Source organism: Rhinolophus ferrumequinum, chromosome 3, assembly GCF_004115265.2.
Source record: "Rhinolophus ferrumequinum isolate MPI-CBG mRhiFer1 chromosome 3, mRhiFer1_v1.p, whole genome shotgun sequence".
Lineage (NCBI taxonomy): Eukaryota > Metazoa > Chordata > Mammalia > Chiroptera > Rhinolophidae > Rhinolophus > Rhinolophus ferrumequinum.
In genome coordinates, this window is record NC_046286.1 from 77,672,442 (window position 1) to 77,696,523 (window position 24,082).

Consider the following 24,082-nt stretch of genomic DNA (forward strand, 5'->3'; position numbering starts at 1 on the left):
TCATCGCAAGTTTATTCTTAAATAAATCATTTTTTTGCTACTAACGTAACCAAAGTTCTATATTCTGTTACATCATCTAATGAGGCATTTTTGGGGGCACATAAACTTTCTGATTTTTGTTTTCAATTTAATGTTCTATTACTTTACTGAATTTTAGTGTTTTCATTGATTCCCTTGGACTTTTCAAATACACTACAAATCACCTGTAAATAGGAAGTTCTACTTTTTCTATTCCAATTCTTATGGCTCTACTGTTTATTCTAGTCTGGTTGCATTATTTGTACCTCTAAAACATGTTTAAATAGTAGTGAAGTTAGTGGGTATCTTTGCTTTCCTTATTCTTGGCCTTACTGTGAAAGCCTCTAGTATTCTCTATTAAGTAATAGACTGGTTTCAGGACTGCATTTTGTGTGTGTGCGTGTGTGTGCGTGTGTGTGTGTGTGTGTATGTGTGTAGTATAGATATATATTAACACTAAAGAAGAAATCATCAGATTCTATGTTATTCAATGTTTTAATTAGGAATGGTCATCAATTTTTGTCAAAAGGCCATTTTAGCATCTGTAAAGATGATCATACGATTTTCTACTTAGATTTACAAACATGGTAAATTATATTGGTAGATTACCTAATATTGAACAATCTTTACATTTTTGAAATATCACTTGGTCATGGGGTTTTGTTTTTCATGATGAGCTCTTGGATTCTGTTTGCTAATATTAACTTAGGTTTTTACTTCCATATTTATATGTGAGATTGATCTGTATTTTGTCTTTTGTGCTATCGTTGTAAAGTTTAGATGACAATGTAATTCTTGTTTCATAGAAATATCTTGAGGCTTTTCTTTTTCTATACTCAGAAATAATTGAAGAAGCATTGGAAGTATATGACCTTTGCAGATTTAGGAGAATTCCCTAGTGAAACCTGGGCCTAGTCCTTTCTTAATAACCTCCTCCATTTATTCTATGAAAACTGGAAGCCCTTAAGTGATTTTACAAGGCAGAATGCTCCCATTAACTAGCACAGCTTTATTCTTCTCTACAGAGCAAATATCTGCATATTCTTCAAAGTCTAGCTAAACATCATATTCACACTCTACCCTCCACTTAGAGGTAGAACTGAAGCTTCCTTATTTCTTCTGCACCAATAGCATTGTGCATATGTCTTACAGATCTGATCACCTGTGTTGTAGCACACTTATTTATGGAAGTGCCCACTTCTCTAGACTCTCAAAGACAGAGACAGTAATTTAATCCCGTTTACTCTTCAACCACAAAAATAAAGCTTAGCTCTTGGCTAGCGTTCAATAAATATATTTTAAATAATACTGAATGAAGAGAAGGAAAAAAGGTAAAAGCCCATTTCAGTGAGAACCATAGACTATTCATGGAAAATATGGACCGTAAGGTAAGGTTACACTAGGGTTTTATTTTTATCCAGTTCCTCACTGGCAAGGTGTGACACTGGCCACTTACTCTGGCATTTTGCTCTACTCATCTGGAAGATATAGGTAAAATCTCATAGGGGTTTCGTATTCAGCACATGTGTAAAATTCCTAGCATTAAATACTATATGTGCTCAACAGATAACTTGCCCTTCACTTCTCCCTATGTGAAAGCCTGCTGCTTGGTTCTTTGGACAATTCCTAGTGTAATCATGAAATACGGCTCTCACACCGTAGTATCATAGTGCAGGATCCAGCCTACTAAAAGTAATTTCCTCTGAAAGTGTCTGTGTGGGTGAAATTCTCCAGTTCAGGTCACCAACCACAAGGAAATGCAGGAATGTGTTGTGCCTCTGAGATTTTTACATGCAACATTTGTTTTACAATTGTACTTTTACATTAGTTTAATGCAGTTAAGAAATGTGTATTCTACTGGAGTTCTGAACAACAATGCATTGTACTCTGAACAACAACGTAGCAGTCTTCATACCTGGGCTTTCTTCCCAGTTCCTGTGCTATTTCCCCAGACAGCAAATTAATTAAATGGCCTTTGGCCATGACTCTTTCCCTTGAGTCAGCGTTTCTCTCATTTAAAGTGGAGGGATAGGGGGGATTTAATTAGCGCAGTGCCTGGCACATTGCATGCACTCAATAAATATTTGTTGAGTCTTGGAATTCTCTTTAGATGAAGGTCACTTTTGCATTACTATTAATTTATGAGCATATCAGTGATTCCTGTATTGATAATATTGACAATGAACAGGATTTAAGAAAAGTTTTAACTCATAGCTTAAAGGGATGTATCATGAGAACTCAGATTTTCAACAACTGACCTATTTTGAACGTATTCACTCTTGGTCTCATGTTCTAAGGCCGTGATTCCACACATAAAGCTGTGGGATCCTAAAAATGTGAAAAACTGCAGCAATTACCTGGGTATTTCCACCTGAAGGAACGTGTGTGTGTGTGTGTGTGTGTGTGTGTGTGTAAGCCCAAACTAAATATAGAGTCCCCAGTCCCCATTCTGTATGTAAACTACTTAAAGCAAAGGATATTATCTTTTAATTTTTATCTCTCCAGCAGTTATTATTGCTAGTTCAATCCTAAAACTATACATAAATTATGAAAAGTTTAAAATCTTCTTAAAAATAAGTTTTGAAAAATTATTTTCCCTAAATAATCTTTTTACTGATCTAGAAAAATTTTCTTAGCTGTTGCCATACTTAACATTTCCTATTGATGATGTATGTTGTGATGATGGCAGTGAACAGAAAACATCTTGAGGAAAAACACACAGCACGGATATTTTACTACAATGAATGTAGCATTAATTTGAAATCATAATTTAATTTTTAAGTAAAAATCTGACTTTCCAGAGTGTCATTCCCTTACGGCCAGATCTTTATAGGCCCAAAACCTATGTGAATTTATTCAGCTGCTTTGAGGCTTTGCATACTTCCTTGTTTTAGGGGCTTTGATTTTTTAAGGGGTATTTTTATACTGAAATAAAACACAACTATTAACACTAGCCTCAAGGGAAAAAGGAACTAACATACCTACAGCTTAAAATGTTTCAATTCTCTTTGCCTCTAAAATCTTTTACATCCTTTAGAAGTCGGAAAAATAAAAGCCATCCTCTGCCAAAAAAAGATTGAGGACAAACTGTCAGGATTTCAGAAAACAATAAGAGAAGTGCAGGTGTTAATACTAGAAACTTTGGCTGTGAGTAACATGGTAACTGCAAAATAGCTACTATTTAAGTGTTTTAGAATCCTTTCTTTATTTTTATTTTTTTAATTTTTTTTATTTATTGGGGTGACAATTGTTAGTAAAATTACATAGATTTCAGGTGTACAATTCTGTATCACATCATCCATAAATTACATTGTGTGTTCACCACCCAGAGTCAGTTCTCCTTCCATCACCATATATTTGACCCCCCTTACCCTCATCTCCCACCCCCTACCCCCTAAAATCCTTTCTTGGTTATAGGTACCTCTATATTGCCACCATTTCCATACCATGCAAGAGTGTTGCAGAATGCTTTCTGCAGGGTACCCAGCCAAAAGTGAAACAAGTTGCTTATGGAAAGAAAGGCCATTTATAGAACATATTTGTTTACACCAGGGCAAGACAGTACTGGAAAGTCAATGCAAAGAAGTAATTTCTTTTTACCTTGTTTGGAGTAACTCTGATCTGGAGAGCCATGTACACATCCTATGTCCAGGAGGTGGTGAAAGCTAACTCCTTACATTGATGACATCTGGAAGAAGAGAAAATTGTCACCATGAGCTTTTCAATTACTCCTGAGGACTGAGTGTGAGACGCAATAGTGCAGGATGATTGGATTATACGAAATGAGACAGAAGGCATCTGTGAGACACGCGTAAGCTGCTGAGTGCCAAAATGAACATCCTTATTAGACAACTGAGTTCTCATACCATTTGTAGTTTGGTCAAGTTTGAAAGATAAATTGATCATTGTTAGACAGTGCTGCAAATAGGCAGGGACTTGAAATTCTCCCTGGCTGTATGAGTAATTACTGTCTCAAGCTTAAATTAGAAACATGGGTTTTCAGTTAGGAAGTCTTGAGATTGTCTTCAAAGGATGATGCTGCCATTCATGTTGAAGCATGACCTGTCTTCTATGTTTCATTCCCAAGGACCACAGACTGCTGGAGAAAGGAATCATTAAACCCTTTTACATCATGGCAAAGCAATATAAAAATTCTGACATTCTGTTGGAAGACAGAAGGATTCCCAGGCTCTAAAATAATTGTCTTTATACAGTCAGTGAAATGTTTTCAAGAACTGCCAGGATGCAGTACGGGAGCTCTATGCTATGTCTTTCTGTGCCCCAAGGCTCCAATCCAGAACCAGTCTTTCATTTACCACATTTCATCCCCTCATCTTTGCACCCACTTGTAGATGGAAATTTACCTGTGTTCTGGGGTCCTTTCCCATTACAGAATCTTCTTTCACACAGAGCACAGTCTGCAATACATACCCCCTACATAAAATATGGTTCGGTAAAGGTGAAAAGAGTGTTTTCAGCAAGGTAAGGGCTTGATCTTTTCCATCTGGAAATGTTTTTAAATATAATTTTCATATGCATATTAATAACACTATCGATGCTCTTTTACTAATATGCCTTAGACAATTCCTTCAATGTGTGGTTGCCCTATTTGTCTGCTTACATTGTGAGTTCTTACAGAGAAAGTCTCTTCTCCTTCTTGATAACTTTGTAACAGCTCCCAGTGTCAGCTTCAGATTTTGGCACATGGTGGATGGATCCTGAGTAAATGTTGATTATTCAAATTCTGTTTCTTGCCTTGTATATAACAGCAATGGCCCAGCTTTTCTCCCTGAAAGAGGTCCGGGAGAGCTCCCTGGGAATGATTCATAGTCCAGTGCTGAGCAAACCTATTCTTTACTCGCTCTGCTCTCAACACTCAGTATTTTGTGTACAACTCAGATTCCATTGGAATTATTTAGTTCAACAGTAACCACCCAAGATTTATCCTCTCAAGAAGTTGACACCACACATTGGGAGCCAACAATAATTTCACTGCAACAATTCCACTAGTTAAGATATTGAAAAGTACGAACTTCCTGTAACCACACTAGAAAAATTAGCCGATAGAGTATATTGGGTGCAGAGTGTGTGTATATGAGTTTGGTTGCAACTACAACAATAAATATCTTTTATTTGAACAACTATTATCTATTATGAGAGTAGGGCATGATATAGAGACAAACATCACACACATTTAATAGCTCTAATTCTGTTTTCCAAGTTTGCCATTAGATTGATAAAGTATATACATGTGCACATATCACATGTATATATATAAATGTACATATATATATTTCTTTTCATTCATCATACTCATATGGAAATTAAGGAATAAAATATTGAAAACCCTTCACATTCTTGGGTTCTGAATTGTGCCCCTTGACATTTTATCATGTTTTAACCTATTTTCAGTCCTTTGGCATAATTTGTATCCAGAGTTCTTTTTGTTAAAACCTAACTTGGCTACTTCCTTCATGGTAGAAACATTCAGAAACTTCAAGGTTTTGAAGAGATATTTTCAAGACAATAGTACATAATTTAGAACTTCTTCCTGATAAAATCAGAGGAGAAAATGAGTTCAGGTCCAAAATCATTAAACCTAAATATTTGGAGCCAGATATGTTTCCAAATTCAGAAAATTTTGAATTTTAGACAGGTAATTGGATCAATATATCACACACTGAAGGGGCCTGGAACTTTACTCTATATTCAAACATATTGTTCGAGTGGCAACATGTTAGAATCTTCACTCCAAAAGGATAAATAAAAACTGTAAATAATTTTATGTCAGTTCAGATAAGGTTCTGCCACCAAATTAATTCAGGTCAAGTAATATTCTACCACCATAAGAGTCATAAAAAGAATTTTCAGAGCCTTTCAGGTTTTGGCTTCATCGAAAACAATTGTGGACAAATACAAATTGAATCATAAGAATCTGAAGATTAGTGTTGATGACAAAACTCCAAACACAATTGTAAATGATATGGTGCTGATAAAGATGCTGTTTTAACAAAATCAATTTATTCGTAAGAAGCAATAAAGTAAAATTCCTTTGCCCTCAGTTTCGGGACTAAATGTAACCAATTCCCTCTAATGCTTTCTGCTTCTCCTCTAGGTGGCTTTGCCTTGGAAGCCTGGTACTGTGTAGTTTTAGTTTTACTTATTCTCTCTAACCCATTTCTCCCTTCCGTGGTCTTCTACACATTTGTTGTTCATTGCCTTTTTGAAATTAAAAGAAAGTTTTCTAAAGCATATCACTAAATCAATAAAAAATATATATTAAGAAAACTCAGGCTCTATTTTATTTCAGGGAGCTGTGGAAATAGCAATCAAAGTTGAGGGGTTTTTTTGGTTTGTTTGTTTATAGGCTAAATGGAGTTTCCTTCAGGTTTCGGCCCACATTAAAGAGAAGATAAATATATACATGTATACTTACACGCTTATTTTATTGGTTCATATTTATTGAGTAATAAATTGTGTCTTGAAAGATAAAGTCATAATAAGAGACAGTACAACTAAACAGTAATGGCACAGAATCAAAAATCAGTTGGTGTGGATGAGTTGTTATGAATATCCAAAGCCTTATTAGACAGCAATTTTCATACTCCCTCCCATAAACTTAAACCAGGGCTACCAATAACTGAAAATATGGACATTTGGGTTTTGGTATCTCGTTTTACCATCTTTTAAGACACTTGACCATAGCACTGGGCCTTGAAATAGGCAAAAAAGAGTGTAAGAACATTATGAGGTTATAAAAAAGAACTGGAAAGTACATACATTGTGTTCACTTGAAATAGTGCTTGGGAAAGAAACATAAAAGTTAGGGCAAATTCAATACACTAATCACAGAGTGAAAATAAATATTGAATGATAAAGTTAGAGTCCTGATTCAAAGAATGGGAAGTGAATTTTCAATCGGAAGAGAATAGAAAGCTGTGGGAAGAGGAGGAGGAGAGCATTCTAAAAAAGAGAAAGCTAAAGTACAAAGGAAGTGAAATAGCCAATGAAATAGCCAATGTTTTGCTAGAAAACGAGGAAGGAGACTAACACAGTAGAGGAGTGCTGATTGGTGGAGATCTCAAAGAACAAACAAAAGAATTGTATTTTGGTTCAAAATAAAATGGCACTGCTCTTGAGCAGTACCATGACAGATAAAATCAGCATATAAGGAAAAAATTATTTTAATAGAAGTATAGAATAGAAACTACAGAGAGGATATTGGTTGGTTTATTGGAAAGGGCTTGCCATTTGATGTTTGTGGACCGAGAATAAGTGAAATGGATTACATTTTTTAAAAACATCTTAGTTACAAAATGGATAGCTTTTTATGCTGGGCCGTGGGCGAGGGGAAGGGCTCACGGGGAGGGCTGTAAAAGAAAAAGAAAAAAAAATGAAGAAGAGTAAAAACGATTTTAAGATTTTCATGACAACAAAGTAGGACAATGGTGATGCTATTGATAAGAGTTGTGAGGTTAAGAAAATAGAAAATGACGTTAGAATGGCTATTATCAATAAGACAAGAAGTAACAAGTGTTGGCGAGGATGTGGAGAAAAAGGAATCCTGATACACTGTTGGTGGGAATGGAAATTGGTACCGCCACTATGGGAAGTAGTTTGGACGGTCTTCAGAAAATTAAGAAAAAAGTTACCATATGACCCAGCAATCCCTCTTCTGGGTATCCATCCCCAAAATTTGAAAACATTTACTCATAAAGATATGTATCCCTATTGTTCCCAGAGAGTAGGCCATCCTCGGTGCAGTGTCCAGGTTCTTGGCATCTCAAGCAAAGAATTGAACGAGATACCGAGGTAAAGTAGTGAAAAAAGCAGTTTATTAGAAGAAAAAGTACAGTTCAAAGAAATAGAAGTGGACCCGAGCAGTAGAGAATGGCTCAAGGGCCTTATTAGAAGAGAAAGTACGCTCCAAAAAGTTTGGAGCAGGCTGAGCAAAAGAAGAGGCTCACAGGCTGTGGGGACAGAGCCAGGAGTGCAGTTTCCAGGCTCTCGCCCTCACAGGCTTTGGATTCTGCTTTTTGGGCCATCAACATAAGGTGGCTTCATGGAGCCTGTTTAGCTTCGTGGAGCCTGTGGTCTTCTCCTCTGGTTAATCCGGTTATTCAGGTGGCGGTGTTCACCCAGGAGCTGAGCCTGGAATGGCCTCGAGCAGGGGGTAGGGGACTTCCTATGATTCAGGCTAGCAACAATCTTCTGTTTAAGATTAAAAAGCTGATTTGAAAGGTGATTAAGATCAGAAATTAGGGAACTAAGAAACTGTGGGAAAGGAAACTTAAGGAAAGAAAACTTTAAAGTTTTTCAATGGGGGGCTACTTGCTTGGCCCATATCACTATCTTCATTACAGCATTATCCATGGTGGGCAAGACACGGAAACAACCTAAGTGTCCTTTGATGGATGATTGGATAAAGAAGAGGTGGTACATATATACAGTGGAATACTACTCAGCCATGAGAAAAGATGAAAAACTGCCATTTGCGACAACATGGATGGATCTTGAGAGTATCATGCTAAGCCCAATAAGTCAGACAGAAAAAGTTGAGAATCACATGCCTTCTCTTATATGTGGGATATAAAACTGAAAGCAACAAATGAACAAACAAAACAAACAGCTCAGAGTGACAGGTAGCAGGATGGTAATTACCAGAGGATAAGGAAGTCGGGGGAGAATGAAGAGGGTAAAGGGGGTCAAATATGTGGTGAAGGAAGGAGACAAGATTTGCACACGATGCAATCAATACACAGATGAGTTCTTACAGAATTGTACACTTGAAACTTATATCTTATTAACCAATGTCTCCCCAGTAAATTTCATTTAAAAACAAATAAACATGAAATGAGAAGCAAACTGTTGAATTCAGCACATTAAATTTTGAGTCCAATTCAAACTTTAGCGAGCATCAGAATCGCCTGGAGGGCTTGTTGAAACAGATGCACCAACTCACTTCCAGAGTTTCTGACTCAAGAGGTCTGGGATGGACCCAGTGTTGGCATTTCTGGGTACTACATTTTGAGAACCACTGATTTAAATTATGTCCTCCGAGGATGGAGATTTGGGGCCAACAACGTTAAGGATGGGAATTATCCATATCCAGGTCATTGTTGAAACTGTGTTTTGGAAATTTCTGATTTACAGCACTATCCATCATTTTTATATTCTCTATCATCTGTTTCCTTAATTATATTGCTGGCATCAAAGTGAAATACATGTTCAGTCTCTGACAGTTGGAATAAAAGGGACTGAAAGTTTAAGAAATAAAAACACAGATTCTGAAAATAGATGAGTGTACAAGGAAAGATCAGAGCATAGCTTTTGAAGGATGCAACAGAAAGGAATACAGCAGCAAACTGCAATCAGGCATTATGTGGTAATAGAAAAAAGGATCTCTAGGTACTTGACAATCTACTCTAGAAATTTCCTCTCATTCTCAATGAAGAAGCAAAAGGTAGAAAGTTAAAAGGAAAAGTTAATAAGGCTACTTTGTATTTTAATTATTGTCAAGTACCCAGGTGCTTCAGTGAAGAGTTTCATGTACATATAAATTACTTCTGTGCCCTAGCACATTTGCAGAAATCTAAATGAGGTGTTGTTCCATTTAAAATTTAAATAACTCCCTTGAGAAAATGCCAACCAGATTGCTTCAACAAGAAGCCAATGCATAAACACGTATTTGTTATTTACTTGTTAATGTGTTCTGCATCTTAAAGTATTTTGGTGTTTTTGCATGAAACCTAAGTCCTCTGTAATGTGATTTGATGACCCTAAAGTGACATGTAAAAAAGTAAACAAACAATACTATGATAGATGCATAATAAACCATTTTCTCCTCTCTTTCAGAGATAATGGTTACCAAGTGTGTGTGATACTTCGTTGTTCTAAAGGGATTCAGACATGCCTCAGCTCACACTTTTTACAAAATGGCAGGTTCAGATCTACAAGTGCAACTTTTTTAACGGGTGACTCAGCAGAGGGAAATTCGCCTGAGACTCAGAGCACTCAGGACGATTAAGGGGTGAACTTGGCTTTGATCAGCAGGCTCAGGCTGATTGAGTCAGCCTCGGTTCTGGCAAGGCAACTGCTGGCAGAAATGTGCAGTCATTTCACATTCTCTATATTCTGATTGGAACTTACCTCTTACAAGAATAATTTGAAGTTAAAATGGAGGGTGAGGGGAAGTTCAAGTTCAATATTTAATACTTGAAAATTAACAACTTCCATGCTCCAATTGGTGAAAAATTTTACTAAAAACAGCTTATATGTTTTTAAATGCCCATAGGGTTTCTTGGACATAAAATTGTTTCCTGAAAACAACAATATGATGAGTTAAGAGTGAACAAATCAGAAACATACGGATTAAATTTCCCCTGAAATTTACATGGATTTGGAAGTCATGGAGGAAAGGGCACTTGGCAAGATGCGTTTGAGATTTTACCAAACCAAAAATATTTGAGAAATAATCTGAGGTGCTTTGGTGGACACAAAACTGTGCCAAATTCTTTCATTTTTATAAACTGCACTACAATATAAAAAAAAAAAAGGAATACAAGTGACTTAATTGTAATTTAATGGAGACATGGAATACTGCTTGTACAGCAGTTAGCAGGCTCTACAGATAAGCACCAGCTTTCCAAGGGATCAAGCTAAGTGTGTTTAAAAGCAAATCTAAATCAAATAGTAACCTTAGTTCTATGGACTACAAATGCTCTATACTCATATATACAGCAAAAGGGCCACCTGTTCCTGCCAGGAAAGTATTTTATTGGCTGGCCATTTTTCTTCCTCACCTACATGAAATAAGAATCAACAACAACAGCAATAACTAAAACATTATTTTAAGAAAAACACATAGTGATGCTTATCTGTACGCATTACTAGCCGTTTGTTTTTAGTACATAGATGTCAGTAAGCTGATACTCTGGGGCTGAGACTACCCTACAAAGGCCTTCTGGGACTTCTAATAGCAGGTAAGACAGAGACAGATTTACCCAAACTTTGGCACTTTTTCAAGTTAAAATAAGCTTCAGGTTGCTTTAAAAGCATGTACAAAGTCATTAGCAATGATTTATGAGAAAAATACTTTTTTTAAAATAACCCTCATTTCTATTGTCTTCATTGTGCTAAATATTTTTCAGCCTTAGAAGAGTTCTTAGTAACATTTTTCAGCATGCCTTTTTCTGGTGGATCAAATACCAACATCCCATTCATACAGGTTTGATATAAGGTCCTATTCAATAACTGCATTCATCTAATAGCTTAGAAAGTAGCTATATAGATAAAGACAGACATTTTCTAAATAGCCATTGTTTAGTTGAAAAGAGAGATCTAGAAGAATAGAATGCACAGTGAGAATTTTTATGGAGTAGGAAACCAGCAAGTATGATAATCTTTGTAGTATTTAATCTGTGGACCTAAAATTTAAACTTATACCATGGACACAAGCAGCGATATCAGAAACCTTGATGTACTCCAGATGTGGTCTTGACCCTGGGTGTGTGCATCCACTTTTTCTTACTTTGCAGACGGGTTCTAGCTCCCCAGATGGAAGCTCCTGTGAGTATAAGATCTATCACATGCACTTCACTTTCTGATAATAAGCTAGAAACAAAGGCAATTTTTAAGTGGAATTGAAGATGAACTGGGGAGTCATTTATAGAGTAGATCATGCTGGGCTGTACATTATTACTTGGGCAAACTAAATTAGTTGTATAAACAACATTTGAAATATTTGAAAGTCCCTTTGGCTTCTTAACTCTGGCAATATCATCACATCGTGTGCAGGGAGAACTTGGAAAGGGCAAACAACAATGCGGTAGTGGGCTGATTTACTCAGAAGACAGTAATAGGGACCCACGATGCAAATGCTGGGTTTCATATCATATCTATCCAAAGGGGGTAGGGGGTCTTTATATTTCTAAAGAGGAGGGCCTGAACCCTTTCTGAATGTCAAAATTTGTGAATTTCACCATAATACTTGTATACTAGTATATTTATTCACAAAACAAAAGCAAAAGCACAAGTGAACATCTATGTACCTCTTCAGGCACATCAAGATTTCTCTCTCTCACTTAATAAGTACATTTTTACTATTTCTGGTACATTTTGAATCCATTTTACAATCTGCTTTTACTTGTTTCCTCATAGAACCCCCAGGGGAACTCAGTTACCTTATAGAGCAGAGCCGTTGTGAAGCTCAATATACCACTTTTCAATATATCAGAGATTTCTGTTTTTTGGCTAGAAGCCATTAATTTGTTATAACAGCTTACTTCATCTTCACTTCTATCCTGAGTCAACAATTGAATTTCCTTCCACGGCCTGTTTTTAAAAATACAGTTTTTGTCTCTTTATCAGACTTCTTCCATACACCATGTTAGAGAAAGAAAAGACACTTGTACTGAGGCTTCTGAATGAGGTGACCAGTTCTTACAGATGAGCTTTGCAGCCTATGCAGTTCAAACTTGGATCTCAGCCTGGAGGTCACCTCCTCCTGGGGGATTTTCCAATACTCTCTCCCACCCACAGTCACCCACCTTTTAGTTAGTGCTTCTACCTGTGTGTTCCCATGGTACCCTGAACATTGCCCATCTTGTCTCGTCACTTCCCATTATGGTTGCTTGTTTACTGATTGCTTATTTGCTTATTTTTATACCCACAAGATTGGAAGCCCTATGAAGGCAAACGCTGTGACTGACCTGGTCTGTTCATTTCTATGACTGAAGGACATAGAAAGGAGCCCAGGTCAAAATAGAAACCCAATATGTTTTAATACATACGTAAATACATCTGGGTGACATTCAAATATTTATAGTCCTTTACTAGAATGGGATATTTACTAACTGGCAATATACATTTGAAAGCATGGAAACATGAATAGTATCAAGAATATACAAAAGTTGCACAATAGACTTAAATATGATAGAGAGGTTAAAAAATATATTTTTTCCTTAGAAATAATTACATGAATCCATTTTACACAATCTTTCATTTTCTTCTGTTCCTCAGTATTGAATACTCTGTTGACTGCTTTAAATTTCATTGAGAAACCAATTGAGGCTAAAACTTGCTGCTTTCAGCTTGCTCATAATAGCCATGTAGGTTTTGAGAGATCACATTCAAGGGGACCATGATTTTTATAATTAATATTTTTACTTTTTCCAATTTTTATTTTGTAAAATAATAAGGGAAAGGTCAGTGAAGATTAAAATGATTATACAAACAGTACAGTACAGGCCAGAAAGTCGATAGTGCCAAAACAGCTGAGGTTTGGCAGGCAGCAACAGACTCCCACATGCAAACCATCAGCAAGTTCCTCAGTATCTTTCTCCAAAGCATGCCTTGCATTTATCAACATCTCTTACTCTCTATTACTACCTCCATAGTCAAGCCAAATCCTCTCTCCCTCTCCTACTGTACTAGTCTCCTAACAAACCCTACTTTTATTTTTGTCCCCATAGAGTACCACGTTTACCACAGAGCAGCCAGAAGGATCCTTTAGAAATATGTCAGATCACTGGTTTAAAATCCTCTCTGATTCTCACTGCTTTTAGAAAAAAGATTCTGATTTCTTATTGTGTTATACAAAAGCCTCCCTAAATGGGCCGTTCTCTCTGATCGCATCTTGTACCACTCGGTCTACTCTTCTTCTGCCCTTCGACCTTCATTCTGTTCCCAATACGCCATGCTCTTTTCCATCTTGTGGCCCTCACAGTCTTGTGCTCCTTCTGCCTGTGATATTTTCCTTTCATCTGTGTCCTTTGTTCCAGATCTCAGACTATCCGCCCTCTCAAGCAGCCATCTAATGACTCTAGCATATCCTCCTATTTTGCATCTCTGCATAGAATTCATTGCTCTGTAGTAATTTTCTTCTTTTTTGTTGATTGTCAGTTTCCTCAAAAAATGAAGCTGTTTGAGAGCAGGAGCCTATGTCTCTTGGGAAAGTTGAAGTTATTGGTTAATAAGTAGTTCTCAGATTTTCTTTGCACAAACCAAAATCTGATTACATTCTTAAAAAGAAAATCATGTCAAAAAGATTCTAAATGCTAACAACCTCCCTTTGTCCATGAGATTCCTTTTTCCTGAATACATAAGATTATTGGGAAGATCAAATGCATGTGAAGTACTACCAAAAAAGACTGTACACAAAGAAAAGGGTAATGGGAGTGAAAACACAGAATATAACATGCAAAAACATTTAACATAGTACCTGACACATATTAGGCACCAAAATCTATTCATTGGTTCCTGTTTATCACCTATTATTCACTAATCCATTTATTCATTCACTCACTAGATATGGTTCATCAAACCCCGGGGGCACCAGTAGACATTGATTGTAAAATGGGCATGTCTTTAGAGAGGGATAAAAACTAAATCCACCAAAGTAGGGAAAGGCTAGAAAAACTAGTAAGGGACATAAATGGTCCAGAATTGAATATTCAACATAAGATCTTTTCTAAGAAGAGAAATTTGATAGAAGATTGTTGGAGGATCTGTGTGCTTGATCTTAGAATTACTATTGATTTTCTATATTCTTAAAAGTGAGAATTAAATCTATAAATTTACTGAGTACATATATGTTTAAATATTCTAGTTACTATGATGGTGTAGCAAATTACTCCAAAACTTAATGACATAAAATCATGATTTACTATGCTCACAAATTCTAGGTCAGTAATTCAAGAAGAGCACTTTTGGTTAATTCTCACTTGCACTCAGATTTTGACTGCGGACAACAGTCATCTGAAAGCTTGACTGGGGCTTGAGGACCTACTTTCATGATAACTCCTTCACAAGTGCGGCAAGTCAATCAGGTGTTTCAATTTTTCTCCATGTGGTCCTCTCCAAAGTGTTCTCATAGTATGGTGGCTAGGTGTCCCCAGAATGAGTGATTCAAGATATTAGAGATGAAGGTAGAATGCTTTTTACAATCTTGAGAGTCATACTCTGTCACTTTGGTACTCTATTGGTCACACAGGGCTAGTCTGGATTCATTGTGAGAGGGAATGATGCAAAGATGTAAATACCAGGGGGTGTGGATCCTGGTGGCCATTTGGAGGCTTGCTAAGGCAAATATCATTAAATATTAACATTTTGGGTAGATACCCTTAGAGGATGCCCAAGGACCATAAAAGGATTTCTTATTAACTAAAGTTGAAAAAAAGAAAAAAGAATCAATTCTAGCAATCAGTAATTTAATTTTAAAATATTTTGTATATCTTTACAATAAAAATGTTTAAATAAAATTTTATTCTTAACATGAAAACACGTAATGGTATAAGAGAATACAAAATTGTACTAAACATAGAAAATTCCAAATATCTTTATACATAGGATCATTGATTCATTTATTCACTTATCCAAGCATTCACTTTACTAAAATTTATTGAATAACTGCTATATACATAGTCCCATGAAAGTAACTGTGGAAAAGTGATTTTGGTTTTCTTCTTTTCAAAAGTAACTTAGGCTAATAAAGGTATTGTGTTTTGACCAAGAAATTACAGAAAGAAATGACTCTTTGCATAGATTGCTGCCTTAAAATAATAATTCCAAAAAAAGTTTTGGAACATTTAGATCCATTTCCTGACAGTTTTCCACTGTTCCCTCCAGTGCAAACCCACAGTCAGTACAGAGAGGTGGGGTAGACGCCTTAAAACTTGATTTGAATAATTACTAAGTTTAATGCATAGTTTGTTTTTGATTTAAAGACACATCCTTACATGTGTGTGCCCCCTCCACACACATGTGCACATCCCTGCAAAGTATTGGGTTGGCAATAAGTTGTGCAGCTGTGCAGCTGAATTTTGATCTTCCTGTTTTCTCTGAAAATCAAGTCCAGATGACTCTGAAACAAGCTGACGGTAAGAATGAGAGAACAGGTTTTACCAAATTTAGACCCACTCAAAGCTTCATGAAATCTAAGTTTAGAATAAACCAAAATTTCCCAATCTCTCCAGATTTTGCTTTGCCTCACACTGGGGAGTGAGTGCATCTTACCAGTAATTGAAAAGAAGAAAAAGAGGAGGAGAAACAACAGCAGAATATTGTGAAATATGTTCTGCAACTTCTTAGAAATTAAACAGAAAAAAACAACACCCTGATAACTTGATTGTTAACTTAGCATGTTTCTGTAAGAAGGATTCAGTTACCCTTTAAAGTATGAATAGTTCTAAACAGGTGAGAGCAGGGGGATGCTTGGTGAAGTTCTCTAGAATTTTACCAGACTTGAAGCATTTGGAAACTATCTGGAAATAAATGAGCCCGAACTACTACTGGATTTATAACAGATAATATATTATGGAATTTAGCATTTTCAAAATTTATTAAAAGAACCATACACTAATACCATTTGAGACTGCCACGTTGCAGACAGGTGGTCCATAAATAAGTCCCTAAGCTTTGTATTTGTAGTTTTAGTCTGGTGTTCTTGTGAAATTCAATGGTAATGGCTCCTGAGTCTAGCAACTCAGCTGAGTACAGTTGAATAGATACAAATTTACACAGAAAGTTTGTGCCAACACAGGATCCTATGTTTGTAATAGCAATGGCATTCCTGGATAACCTGGAATTTTGCATAAAAACCCCGGGTGAGATGAGGTCTGACATATTAACTAAATTAGGCTAGCTTGAAAACATCGCTATGATATAAACTGACATAGTTTCTTCATCATGAGTTAAAAAAATAATAATCTGTTACAGGAAGTGAAACTTGATTGCATGAAACTGAACCCACGCAAAACTGAAGCTATTCAGATAGTTTCCTCCAAAAAAGCTCTACTATACCCTTCTCTAAGATATTAAATGTTTAGTACTACATGTGAGATATAAACTTATCAGTCAGAAAATTTTAAAATGAATGTTTGTCCTATAAGAAGATTTTTATCCTTTCTCCTTTCAATTGTAAAGCTACAATTTGTTCTTTATGCCTACTTACTTTGGGGAGCACATTCATTCAGTAAAAAAGAGGAAGACTTTGAAGAAAGTTTTATAAACACCACTTTTTTTTTTTAGTTACAGTTTTTTGGGGAGACAATTGTTAGTAAAGATACATAGATTTCAGGTGTACAATTCTGTAATACATCATCTATATATCACATTGTGTGTTCACCACCCAGAGTCAGTTCTCTTTCCATCACCATATATTGGATGCCCTCTACCCTCATCTATCATCCCCTTACCCTCTGGTAACCACTAAACTATTGTCTGTGTCTATGAGTTTTTGTTTCTTCATTTGTTTGTCTTGTTCTTTTATCGTTTTCAGTTTTATATACCACGTATCAGTGAAATCATATGGTTCTCAACTTTTGCTGTCTGACTTATTTCGCTTAGCATAGTAATCTCAAGATCCATCCATGTTGTCGCAAATGGTACTATTTCATCTTTTCCTATGGCAGAATAGTATTCCATTGTGTATATGTACCACAATTTCTTTATCCATTCATCTATCGAACGACACTTTGGTTGTTTCCATGTCTTGGCCACCGTAAATAAAGCTGCAATGAACATCGCAGCATATGTATCTTTACGGATAAATGTTTTCAGATTTTTGGGTAGATACCCAGAAGAGGGATTGCTGGGTCATATGGTAATTCTATTCGTAATTTTTTGAGGAACCTCCACACTGCCTTCCATAGCGGCTGCACCGATCTGCATTCCCACCAACAGTAAATACCACTTTCTTTGTGAATGTTTATGTAAACATTCATTCACAGACCTGGTCATCCCCATGACATAATGTATCCTGACATACATTGTGTTATAAAATTGATTTGTGAAAGATTTCTCCTATTTTCAGTTACTCCGAAGTTTTGCTTTGAATAAATTATTAATCACTTAACTCACAGAGATGAATTAGGTGCTCAAGGATTACTGATAGGAAAGAAAGATTTCTATTAGGCCTTCCCTTTGACCTTAGAAACAACACATTGGTAAAATAATGGCAACCAAAACCTCACCTAAACAAAACAAGCCAAACTGAGACCAGGAAAGAGAAGTATGAGTCGTCATTGCCTAAAACAGATGTAATGGCAGCAGCACCTGGCCTGGGTGGGAATCTAGACAAGAAATAAACCGAATTTAATGGTCACCCAGAGTCAATACGTAGAAAGAGATAAGACCAGGGAGCGGATTAAATTCATTTAGGGAAATTTCACAAAGACGAAAGTAAAATCTACATAATTTCACCCCTCATGATATTATAGAGTATTAATATAACATTTTTTGTTATTTTAAAAAATACATATAATATTTTTAAAACTTCTTACTGCCATGTTCATGTGTTAATAACTATTCTGTATTTAGAATGCCTGTAGAATTACTGCCTGGTATGGAAGCATAATTTTACTTAACAAAGCCCTCATTGCTGGACTTTTACCATACACAGGTATGGCTGGAATTGTTGTTCTTGTACTATTTTAAGGGATGTTGTGATGGGAATTATTTTATGATTGTGAATGAATCTGTATAAGCTAAATTACTAAATGTAGAATTACTAGGCCTATGGGTTTTTTCAGGCATATGTGGAGTATTAAATATGTTCCTCTAGAAAGGTTATATGACTGAGGCAGTGAGGTAAGGTGGGGCTCTTTTCAAGACTTCAGTCCCAGTCCTTGCAATTTTCCCTTAATGGGTCTTAGAGGGACAGTACTTCAGACCTACAATTCAGGTACTGTCCCTCTAAAAAAGAGTGGGGAAAGCCCAGCTAAACTTTGCTGCAATCATGCTTCTTCAGCGTTCTCTGCTTATTACATATCATCTTGTAAGGGGAACACATTATACGCAGGAGAATTGTTGGGCAGTGCTAAGTGGCAGAAAGCAGGATGAAATTAAGCTTCATAATTTTTATCTAAAGACTGGGAGAGATTTATTGACTTCCTGAAGGTTATATAAGCAACTCAAGACATGACCTAAGAATAAAATGCAAGCTAGTGGCTATTCAGGTAATTACCAAACCAATTTTTCTTTCTGAAAAAAGTTACTCAGTTTAATTTCTAGGTTAATTTAAAATTAATAAAAGATGTCAGATGAATAGCTCAGAAGGCTCCTACCTTCTTAATCTGTGATCCGAACAATAGCATGCGTCTAATAACATCATTCACAAGTGAGCTAAAACTGCGTCCTTTCCATGGCCATAACTTAGGATGATGGAAGAATTATATGTGTCTAAGAAATCCAGTAAGATCAATATCTTGGGACTTGTTAAGTGCCCTGATGAATAGGAAAGTGGAGAGAAGGGGTGGACACCAGGGGATGTAAATTGAAATGATTAAATCACTTTGGTCATGTTTAATTATCTGTGGTCATTTTACCACAGATTATCTTTCTCAATTTACTTTCTGGCTTTCTTCACATATCATATAAGTGGAGGGCAGCACAGTTTTGAGGAGCGCACTGGACAGGGAAACCAGGATTCTTGGCTTTGCTGCTAATTAACTGAATAACTGAATAACTTGGAATAATTCCCTTAACCTTCCTAGTCCACAGATACTTAATTTGTCACGTAGTAACTTATAACAAGCAAATGCCACTAGTACATACAGATACGAGCCAGGTCAGCCTTCTGTGGTGATTAAGATATTTGACTATGAAGCCTGGTTACAGGTTCAAATCCTGACTGTATTTCATTTATTTATTTATTTTTAAAGAGGGTACAACTCACAGTGGCCCATTTGGGGATCAAACCAGCAATCTTGGTGCCATCAGCACCACACTCCAACCAACTGAGCTAACCAGTCACCCCCTGGCTGTATACCATTGAATAACCACATAACTTTGGGAAATTTGCTTAACCTCTCTGTGTCAGTCCCCTCATCTGTGAAACATGAAAAATAATAGCATCTACCTCTGAGAGTGCACATAATAATTTAGTGATACTGTTCTTGCCAGTCACAAGGTAAGCACCCACTAACCGTTAGTTGTCAATAGTATATACTCATCATAATGTAGGAGAAATTTATTATATAAGTCCCTTCAACTCATCTAGTTTAGGATTCCTTTGGGTTAATGTTTTTATTGCAACTCTTTGAGCACTGTTTTGCCTAGTTCTATACCCTTACTATAGTAATGATTTATTTTTATGTCTCATAGTTAAATCTGCTTCATTTTCCAAATGACCTTTTTTCTACTTAGAGAGGCCTTCATTTCATCTTTATGTTCTTGTTTCAGACCTGATTTCAGAAAAACACTGAAAGAGTTGCTTTTATTAATGATGTAATTATATTCAACTAACTTTTAAAATAAACTTCAAATTTCATGAGAGCTTAAAATTTATACCTAGTTTTTTTTGTTTGTTTGTTTTAAAGAGAATATCCTACATATTTTGATTTACTTTGTTCAGATTACATTGCATATTTTCTTTTCAAAAAAGACTTTTATTAAAATATAGCTAACATACAATATTATATGTTTCATATGTGCACAATAGTTATTCAACATTTTTATATACCCAAAGTGATCTCCATGATAAGTCCAGCAACCATCTGAAACTGTACCACGCTATCACTATATTATTGACTGTATTCCCCATGTGGGGACAGAGCCCCAAAAAGCAGTTTCCAGGCTCTCGGCCTCACATAGAAAGGTGCTGGCTCAGGTAGTAAATGGCCGTCGACTGTGATCAAATGGCCATCAGCTGTGGCTAGTTGGCCGTCAGCTGTAACCAGTGAGCCATTGGCCATGAATATAACTGCCGTGGCTAGGCTAGGAGAAAATGGGGGCTAGCAAGAAGATGGTGGCTGAGCCTGCAAGTGGCGCAGTGAGGGTTGAGAATTGTGTGGCTCCTGTTTCCTGTTTCTCCAACCCAGCCGCCAGCGAGAGTATAGTGGTGTGACTCCCCTACCTATGGCTCCGTGGGTGTTCCTTTTTGGCCTCACCATGTCCTGCGTTCTTATGTGGGGAGTGGGACCAGAGACCCCGCAGGCCGCCCTGCATGACACATGGCGCAGCGAGCAGGGTCTCCCGCACAACACCCATGCTGTACATTACATGCCCATGACATTTGTTTTATATCTAGAAATTTGAACCTCATATTCCCCTTCATCTTCTCCCCCCCTTTTTTTAATTTTTCAATTACAGTTGACATTCAATATTATTTTATATTAATTTCAGATGTACAGCATAGTGGTTAGACATTTATATAATTTATGAAGTGATCCCCCTGACTAGTCTAGTACCCACCTGGCACTATATATAGTTATTACCATATTATTGACTATATTCCCTGTGCTTTACTTTAAATCTCCATGACTATGTTGTATTATAACTATCAATTCATATTCTTAATACTGTCAACTTTTCTGCCCTGTCCCCCAACTCCTTCCCATATACCACCCTGATAAATCTAGTACCCATCTGACACCATATATAATTATTACAATATTATTGACTATACTCCTTATGCTATACTCTACGTCTCCATCATTATTTTGTAACAACCAATTTGTACCTCTCAATCCCTTCCTCTTTTTCACTCACCCCCAAACCGCCTCCCATCTGGCAAACATCAAAATGTTCTCTGTATCTTTAAGTTTGTTTCTGTTTTGTTCTATAGATTCCACATATAAGCAAAATCATATTGCATCTGTCTTTCTCTGTCTGACATACTTCACTCAGCACAATACCTTCCAGGTCCATCCATGCCACCACAGATGGCAAGAACCCCCTCCCATCCATGGCTGAGCAATATTCCATTGTATATATGTACTACTTATTCTTTATGCATTCATCCATCAATGGACACCCAGGCTGCCTCCACATCTTGTCCATTGTAAACAATGCAGCAGTGAACATATGGATGCCCACACGTGTCTCCTCGAAGTAGTGTTTTGTTTTTTTTCTGCTAAACACACAGAAGTGGGATTACTTCTTTGTCTCGTTATAGCCTTTGTTTTAAAGTCTATTTTGCCTGGTATAATGCTACCCCAGCTTATTTTTGTTTGTCTCTTTGTTTCCATTTTCATGAAATACCTTTGTCCATCCCTTTATTTTCAGTCTATGTGTGTCTTTCAATGTGAAGTGAGTCTCTTGTAGGCAGCATATGTAAGGGCCTTGTTTTCGTATCCATTCAGCCACCCTATATTTTGATTGGAGCATTTAATGCATTTACATTTAAAGTAATTGTTGATAGATATGTAGTTATTGCCATTTTATTATTCATATATAGTTTTTTCATCATAAAGAAGTCCCTTGAAGATTCCTTGTCATACTGGTGTAGTAGCAATGAACCCCTTTATTTTTTTCTCGTCTGGGAAGCTCTTTATTTCTCCTTTGATTCTAAATGATAGCTTTGCTGGGTAGAATAATCCTGGTTGCAAATCCTTGCTTTTCATCACTTTGCAAGCAAGAAGGGATTGGCAGGAAATACTGAAAATTTCTGTTGAGAAATCAGCTGACAGCCTTATGTAGTAGGTTCTGTGGGGCCCAGTCTTATGGGACATCCCTTGTAGGTAATTAACTGTTTTTCTCTTGCTGCTTTTAAGATTGTCTCTTTGTCTTTAACCTTTGGCATTTTAATTATGATGTGTCTTGGTGTGGGGCCTCTTCGGGTCCATCTTGTTTGGGACTCTGCACTTACTGGGTTTGTACATCTATTTCCTTCACCAGGTTAAGCAAGTTTTCCATCATATTTCTTCATATACTTACTCTCTTTCAATGTTTTACTCTCTCTTGTCTCTTCCTGGTACCCCTATGATGCAAATGTTGGTATGCTTAATGTTGTCCCATAAGTCCCTTATATTATCTTCATTTTTTGGATTTTTTTTTTTTTTTCTGATCTGATTGGGTGTTTTCTGCTACCTTATCTTCTAAATTGCTGATTAAGTCCTCTGCTTCATCTAATCTACTATTGATGCCCTCTAATGTATTCTTCATTTTAGTTATTATATTCTTTATTTCTGACTGGTTCTTTTTTATGTTTTTCATCTCCACTTTTATGTTTCCTATCTCTTTGTTAAAGTTCTCCCTAAGATCATTGAGCATTTTTATAACCAGTGTTTGGAACTCTGCATCTGATAGATTGCCCGTCTCCATTTTGTTTTGTTCTTTTACTGGAGCTTTGGTCTGTTCTTTTATTTGGGACATGTTTTTTTGTCTCCTCATTTTGGCTGCCTCCCTGTGTTTGTTTTTATATATTAGGTAGGGCTGCTATGCCTCCTGGTCTTAGTAGAGTAACCTTATGTAGTAGGTTCTGTGGGGCCCAGTGGCAAAGTCTCCTTTGTCACCTGAGCCGGGTGCTTCAGGTGTATCCTTTGTGTTCGTTGTGTGTGCCCTCCTATTGTATTTGAGACTTAGCTGCTGTTAGCACATCAATGGGAGGGATTGAACCTCAGGTTCATTTGTTATGAGGACAATAGAGGAGCTGGGGCTGACCCTACAAAGCACGATTTTCTTTAGTGGGGCACTGGTGCCTTCCCAGTCTACCCTTTGGATGTTTCATCCTTGGAGGCAGCTGTGTAGTGCTCCAGCTCAGTCTGAAGCTGGCCCCTGGGCATGCCAGCCCCACAGCCTCCTGGGAGTGTTCATCCACAAACTGTGCCCTGCCTGAGGCCACCTGGCCTGAGTCACAAAGCAATCTGTAGATTGCTGCCACGTGGGCTTGGAGATGCCTCAAGAGGTCAAGCCATGAACAAAGGGCAGCTGCCACTAGTGCCAGGCTTAGGCCTCCACAGGAAGAGGTACAGGACACACTGAAGCCAGATGATTCTTGTTTGAGTTTTGTTTGCCACTTAGAGATTTTAGGAAACTCTGCAGCATTATCCAAGACAGTCCATTTGTATGGAAAAGCCACTGGAAGTGGCTTGGGTGGGCCCACAAGTTGGTTGGGGCAGGATCTTAGGGAATCACCAGGACAGGTGAACAAACAGTGTTAGCCAGGTTGATGGAGACTCAGATATAGTAGTCACCTGTGTCTGCTTAGCGGGAGCAGGGAGGGCTCAAAAAAAGAAACAATGGCTGCTGCCAGATCCTCCATCCAGAAGAAAACTGCCCCTCTAGTCTTCAACCTGAAGACAGACAACTCAATTCCTCCCACTATGTCCCTGGTGCTTTTTGA